Here is a 7,794-nt window from a genome sequence, read left to right as displayed (position 1 = left end):
GGTTAAATTAAAGTCAGTTATTGCCAGATGAAGATACAACATCCTGTTTTGTATTAAAAGAAGACTGTTTGGCTCAGGCTACTCATCTTTCTGACATATTCTTGATTAAAAGCGAAGAAATGGAAAGTGCCAAAGCAAACACTACCTCAAATAGATCGGAATGGAGAGAATTATCATTTTATTTGCTACACTTTTATTAATTTGGCCAAAGAGCAAATGGATAGTCCTGACTTTTATGGTCATAAATTAAGGGAATTTATGTAGCTTTGTCATTAAAATTGCTTCTATTTACATATCATTTCATTTAGTATTACTGATTCCCTCACATAACAAAAAGTCACTCCCCCTCCCTCACGAGAATTGCAGAGACCCTGGGACTTAAAGGGACCATGAGAGGCAAGTGTCTGATGCTAAGGGGACAAGTGTGGCACTGTAAGAAAGCCAAGCCTTGGACAAGCCAGGCCTGATGATGAAGTGACATCGAGCAGCTGGAAAGAGAAGAGAGGCAGGAGAGCCACCCACAGCTGCCTTCCTTACTCAGCAAAGGGACCTGAAAAACAAAAGCCACTGAGGCTGGTTGTATCACTTCTTTGGGACAGCTGTCCCTAGAGCCCACATCTATACTTAGGAGGAATCTGGTCCTGGGCACAGTGTGGGAAGTGAGAGAATTTTTCTGTAGAATAGAAGCTCTCCAGTTCACGAGTGTGGGGGCCTTGTGAGTCATGCTTATTCAAAGCGAGCAGTTCCCACCTAGTGGAGTATGAGAGACTTTGCCATCCCCATCCCGTGGGTCTACCAGTCCAAAATCTCCTCACTGGAGAATTCTTTGAGATCTGTGATGAGCACGCCTAGGTAAGTCTCCCTAGGGAGGATAGCACATCAACCCTGTTATCTGGCATTAACTCTGACGGAGGATGTCTTTACCAGACCCGGAGCTGCAGACCGGGGAAGTTAACACCTGGGTCTTGTGGTCAAGCAGGCGGATGGAATGTCACTGTGAGGAAAAGGCCCAGGGGAGTGTCTCAGTGAGGATGCTCCCTCATCGGAGAGGCCTGGAAACGATTTTACAGGAAGACCATGAAACAAGAAATGGCTCTGCGATCCAGGTCACCTAACTCCCAAGTTTTCTGAGAGCTGTCCTTGGCAGCTCCCGCCACCTGGACCACCTAGCAAAGTCGCTACAAGCCAACGTCTTCTGACTTTCAACTGCATTGAGGCTTTCCGTTGGTGTTTTCAATGCTTTCAACTATTCTAGTGGTTCTCACTCCCAGCTGCCTGTTAAACCAGGAAGCTTCTAAAGATATCAGTGCCTGGATCCCATCCCAGACCAATGGAGTCAGACTCTGTAATGGGGCCAGGGCACCAATAGTTTTGAAAAAGTTCCCCGAGATGATTCTACTATGCAGCCAGGGTTAGGGAATCACTGACCCATCCTCTCCTTGACTCAACAGGAATAAATAACATCTATAATTTGTTGAGCATTTACCGCGTGCCAGCCAAATACTTGTTTGCTTTAGGTCACTGACTTTTCTTAGCAAACCTATTATTACCATCTTTTAGATGAGGAAACGGGGGTGGGGGGGTGCTCAGAGAGGTAAAGTGACTTGCCTGACGTTACACAATTGGAAAGAGGTCATTAGGAGATGTATCCATCTATCCTCCGGCTTTCCTACAGCAAAGCAGAAGACCAGTGACAGGCTGGCTGCAGAGAGAAGGCCAGATTCATCACAGCCAGAAGGCTCACACACAAGAATCAGGTCAGAGGGCTATGAGTGGAATTATATATCACCCAAAGAGATGTTGGAGTCCTAACCTCCATACTCCTGAGATGACTTTATTTGGAAACAGAGTCTTTGTCTATGATCAAGTTAAGATGAGGTCACTGGGTTGGGCCCTAACCAGATCTGACTGTCTTCTTATAGAGGAAAAATTTGGACACAGAGATAGACACGCACACAGGAAGAGTGTCGTGTGAAGATGAAGGTAGGGATGGGGGTGATGCACTTACAAGTCAGGGAAAACCAAAAATTGCCAGCAAACCACTAGAAGCTGGGAGAAGGACATGAAGCAGATTGCCAACGCCCCCCCCCCCCCCCCGCCCCACAGCACAGAAGGAACCAATTCAGGCTGACAACTTGACCTCAGCCTTCCAACCTCCAAACTAGGAGACAATGAATTCCTTCATTCAAGCCACTTGATTTATGGCACTTTGTTATGGCAGCCACAGCAAATGCATACAGAGAACATGTGGGGAAGCTTCCAAAAAACCCTCGGCCAGCCCCCATCATCTTGCAGATGAGGAGATGGCCATCTAAAAAGATTTAGCCAATTGTTCACATTCGAGGACGCAGAGTAGCAAGGCTGGCCCAGGCTAGAGTCCGCGGCCCATTAGCATGGATCCTTTTTACTTTTCTCCAGTCATTTCCCATTAGATTCATTTTAAACTTTGCCTTATTATTACATCTTACTTAAGGTTATCATTCCATACATGCTCTGGTGATATCCCTTGTATCCAGTTTCTCAAGATGTGAGTTAGAGTTGGGCCATCATTTCTTGCCTATGAGTTGAGTATTAGAACATCTAGAACAAGCCCCAGGTAAAAGCCGGAGGCGCCATTCTGCACAGGGTTGTCTGGAAGCTCAGAGGACGCCTGGGGGCATCCAGCTGCTAAGAGGCACTGGGACTGCCTACTGCATCTTACTGGCTCAGCTGGCCCCTGGGGTCCAGCCAGGATGTTGGCACAGCCACTGCTGTGAGCAGTAGACGCACACACGAATACGTGTGGAAACTCAGGCCTGTGAATCAGCTCTGTGGGCTGGGAGCAAATATTTGTTTAGCTTTACAAAGGAGGCTGTTATGAGATGTATAGGTAACATGTGGCCTCCCCCAGGGTGCTCCACTGTGGCCTTGGCCAAAAGGAGATCAGCTATGGTCTGGCAAAGGACAGTCGAGAACTGTGTGGGATTGAACGTGTCTTTATATCCGTGCCAACTTAAAGGATAGCTAAAGAAAGCATCTGTGTGCATGATTTTCAGGAGCAGTTGGAGTGTGACCCACCTCTCTCCTACTCCCTCTCACTGAAAACTTCTCCAGGACTCAGCTCAGTGAATTCCGAGACTCTAAAATCAATGCTTGATCCCTCTGACTTAAACCAATTCAAGGTTTATTGAAATGCAAGTAAAATTAAAATACTCTCTTAGATGAGGTAGTTTAGCTGTATTGGTCATTTATATCTTGATATTGAAGGCTTTTTAGATCCTTTCCAGAGAAGTTTTATTTGGAGAATTAAAAAAAAGGAATATAATGTGTTTAAAAAGGGGACATTGTCTCTCAATATTAGCCATTGCCGTTAGAAGAAATCTAGGTTCATGCTTGACACCACTATGGGGAAAAATCAAGAGAGGAGTAAGAGAGGAGACTGGTTGGCTGGTCAGGGTGTCCTCACCCTGCTGGAATTAAGCAGTTTAGGATCCAACCCTCATTTGGCAAGTGCAGGATACCTGTTACCAATGTCCCAGAAATGGATCTGTGGCCACAGCTGAAACAAGGTTGCCAGAGACTGATGTATGAAAACCAACATTCAAATATATTCATGTATAATGAAAAATGTCACTTTCAAGTGGACCATACGTGTTTTATACACTTGCTGAAGAAAAACTTTGTAGAAAACCTACATGAGAAGCCAATCTAGTCAGAGAGATGTATGATAAGCAGGAAAGTGTGTGTGCGTGTGTGTGTGCGTGTGTGTGCGTGTGTGTGTGTGTATAATGTGGAATTTTTTTAGACAATATTAATGGCTCATATCATCAAGCATTTGTTTCAGTCAGGATCCAAACAGAAAAGCAGAAACCATCCCAGGTATTTCAGCAGAGAGAATTTGATATAAGGAACAGGTTAAACACAGAGATAGGAATTGCAAGAAGCAGTCATCTCCTAAGACTAGATATACAAAGAGAAGAGGTTGGTGTTGTCAGAGGGGCCCTGCAGAGCTGGGACTCAGACTTCCGAGGAGAGGGCATTGTCCAACCAAAGCCGGCACCTTGGTCAGTGTGCAGTTAGTACTGGGAATATGGAAAGACGCTGGTCTGGGACCAACTACAATTACCAGAACGAAGGGCTATTGGCCAGATGACGCTCACAAAAACAGCAAGCAAAAGGAAAGAACAAGTGTCTTCTGGGATCTTCCTACCTTTCAGCATCTCCTTCCAGCACCCCCTACTTGTTGATCAAGGAGAAAAGTAATTTGCAGAGTCCTAGCATCCCAGGGCTGCTCTGATGGCTGAGTATAGTTCTGATAACCTGATGCACCAGTCTCTGCTCTAGGAATGTTCCTGCCACAAGAAACAGATACTCAACTTCCTGAGGAAGCATTTGAAACACATCACCCAGGTGGGTCTGTCTGAATTCTCCTTTTGTAAATTTTATTCAAATCCTCTCCATTTTTTCTGAATAACTTCTTTCTTTAGACAGAGGACAATGCAATTTATTATCCAAGAGCTGTCTTATTTCCCCTGGAAACACGTGGATTGGATTTAGGGTATTCCAAGATGATTTTGAGTCTTTCTCATTGAGGCGCCTAGCTGACTACACATAAGACACATAAGACACTAACATAATGGCCATCCCCAGGACTAGTCTGCCCAAACCTGTTTTGCTCATTGAAAAAAACGGATGTTCACTTCTGCCTATGGAGGCCAAAAAAGCTTAATTCAGACCCTGAGGAAGCCTGAGGCAGAGGCAGAGGCGGCTCCAATTCTCAGGAACTCTGTCTCCCAGTAGGGGCCATGCTGCTGGCCACCCCAGCCTCCTAGTCCTTTGACCAAACAAACTGCATTCACATAATGAAAGTAAAACACGTGTTGTTTCCTCAAAGATCTTGCTGGGCTAAAACAAGAGCCTAAAATCCAAGCTAGTCTTCAAAATAGGAGATTGTTGTCATCAGAGGTGCTATATTAGTCAATGTTCTCCAGAGAAATAGAACCAATGGGATGCATATATGGAAAGGAAGATTTATGTTAAGGAATTTCCTCACAATACTGTGGGGCTGTCAGGTCTGAAATCTGCAAGGCAAGCCTACTTGAAATTTCAGCAAGAGTCAGTGTTGTAGTCTTGAGTCCAAAGGCGGTGTGGATGCAGAGTTCTTTCCTCTTTGGGGAGCTCAGTCTTTTAAGGCTTTCAACTGATTGAATGAGGCCTACCCACATTATAAAGGTGATCTACTTTACTCAAAGTCTACTGACTTAAATGTTAATCACATCTACAAAATACCAACATCTAGATTGGTGTTTGACTAAACAAATGGGCACCAGAGCCTAGCTAAGTTGACACATAATATTAATCATCACAGAGGTCATTGTGAAAAGGAAATAGAAACCCCAGGAGAGCTGGGCACATTTGGTAACCACAAAGAATAATTCAAAATACTTGAAACAATGGAAGATAATTTTGTCATCCTGAAATATTCTGAGAAGGATGGGTTAAGTACTTTGGGATGGGCCTGTGGAGATCACCTCACTATCCCTAAGCCCAGTCCCCCCATGTTCAGCCTTCCTTAGGCCTCCATAGACTTCCCTGCTCTGGTCAGACAGTTTCATTGCCCATCAACCCTTATGTTGATGTTCCTCTCTCCTGGTCATTGTCTCTTTGCCTGAAAAGTCTTCTCTGATGCTCAGGTCTTTCCTCGTGAAGTTTTGCCAGGCTTATTCAGATAACACCACAATGGGTTATCTTGTTCTAATACATGCCTGAACACCCACTGAGCACTTAGTATCATCTCCATGGCACTGTTTGTGTGGGGCCATATAACTACTATTCCCTTTCTTCTTTGTAAAAGAATCTTGATTTTATTCATTCTGTGGAAGCAAGTCCCCCATGGGAAATAAACCATGATTGATGTGTCTTTTTTGTGATCTTTTTGGCCGTGTTTATTCTGGGCATGGACATTGACATAATACAGTGTGGAAGAAATCTGGGAGGGCACCTGGAGGAAGGATCCTCACTCTTAAAAAGGGACATACAAAAAAGAAATGTACATTTTCTGTCTCTTCTTCCACTTAATATTGCCATGTTTACGTATGAAGTGGGTTGGTACAGCCAACCCCAAGCATGGCAGAACAGAAAGATATAAAGAATTTGGTCCTTGATGACACCCATGAGTCACTGGCTTCCTAATCTTCCAACCACTCAGCTATCTTGCTATGTGATAGCTTTGTGTTGCTTATGCCTTCGATAAACTATACTGTATTGTATTCCTTAATAACTTTCTATACATTTGTTTTATCTTTTTGATGAGATTGAAGATCCAGAGGGAAATAACAATGTCACATATATTATTGTGGAGACCCTTATTCTGCAACTTTCACACAGTAAACACTGCTCATAAATGCCTTTCTTTAGTAGACTAGGTCAATGGAAAATATAAACCAAATTGCTGTACTAAGTTCTGACTGATTAGTTAAAGCCTGCCTGAGCTCAAATAAACCAAAACAGCTGAGGGATTTGAAGGGCTGGAAACCCCTCCCCACTTAGGTATCTCCCAGTGCTTCCTCGGGAGGCAGTATACCTGCTTCACATATCAGTCACTCTTTCCCCAGGGAAGCCTTCCATCACAGGAAGCCTTCTTCTCACAGGAGAAGCAGTGCCCTGGAGTTCCATTTCATGGTTCTCTTCTTAGACATTTCCCAGACTCCTTTGCAGTTCACTTGGGGCCAGGCAACTGGATTCCAATCAATGGATGTGAGCGAGGTGAGTCCCTTCTGAGCTTGGCCTTGAAAACATCCAGTGAGGTCACCTTACTTTTCTTTTCCCCTCACACTGACATTGGAGGCTGAGGGGAGCTAGGATGGTAGAGGCTGTGTCAGCCTGGGTCCTTGAGAAACTAGAGGGCTGAGGACTCTGCTGACCCTTATAAAACATGTACTCTAGGTTAGCAACGAGCTCTATTGTATTAAACTGCTGTGTTTCAGGATTAATTTGTTCCTACAGATAGTCTATAACCTAGCCCACCTGATATGCATCATTAACTAGGTCAGCTCCCTCTTTCATATGTTCTTGGAGTACTAAAATCTCTTCTTTGTAGTACTTTCTAAGTTAAAATTTATTTTTATCTGTCCTCTTCTTAAAAATGTTCTCTGGGGTGCCTAGGTGGCTCAGTCGGTTGAGCGTCCCAACTCTTGATTTCAGCTCAGGTCATAATCTCACGCTTATGGGATCAAGCCCCGCATCTGGCTTCAAACTGGGTATGGAGCCTGCTTGAGATTCTCTCTCTCTCTCTCTCTCTCTCTCTCTCTCTCTCTCTCTCTCTTCCTCTGTCCCTCTCCCCTACTTGTGCTCCCTCTCAAAAAAAATTTTTGCATATGTTCTCTTCACTAGACTCTTTATTCCATGATGAGATCTTTTGTTTTCTCATTATTGTATTTCTAATAACTAACATAGTTCCAGGAATAACATAAATGCCAGTAAATATTTGGTAATGATGGAAAGATAGATGGGCGAATGGATGGATGGATGGATGAGGGATGGAAGGATGGACAGATGGACAGGTGACCATTGGCTTTGGCTTCAGACCCAACCCAAATTTGAGTCTCAACTCCTCAACTTTCTAGCTATGTTACCTTAATGATTTTAAGCCTCAGTTTCCTCATTAGTAAATAAAATGAGGCTAATGATACCTGTCTCACATGATGGTTGTGGAGAGTAAAAGAAATGGTCCTGTAGTAAAGCATTCTCTTCCCAGCACCCACTATCATTATAGCACAGGGGTAGACAAAAGGGTGGAAATAGACGAAATGATTA

This window comes from Lynx canadensis, chromosome A1 (assembly GCF_007474595.2).
Source record: "Lynx canadensis isolate LIC74 chromosome A1, mLynCan4.pri.v2, whole genome shotgun sequence".
Lineage (NCBI taxonomy): Eukaryota > Metazoa > Chordata > Mammalia > Carnivora > Felidae > Lynx > Lynx canadensis.
The sequence above is the reverse complement of the archived record's forward strand: the minus strand, read 5'-3'. Positions refer to the sequence as shown.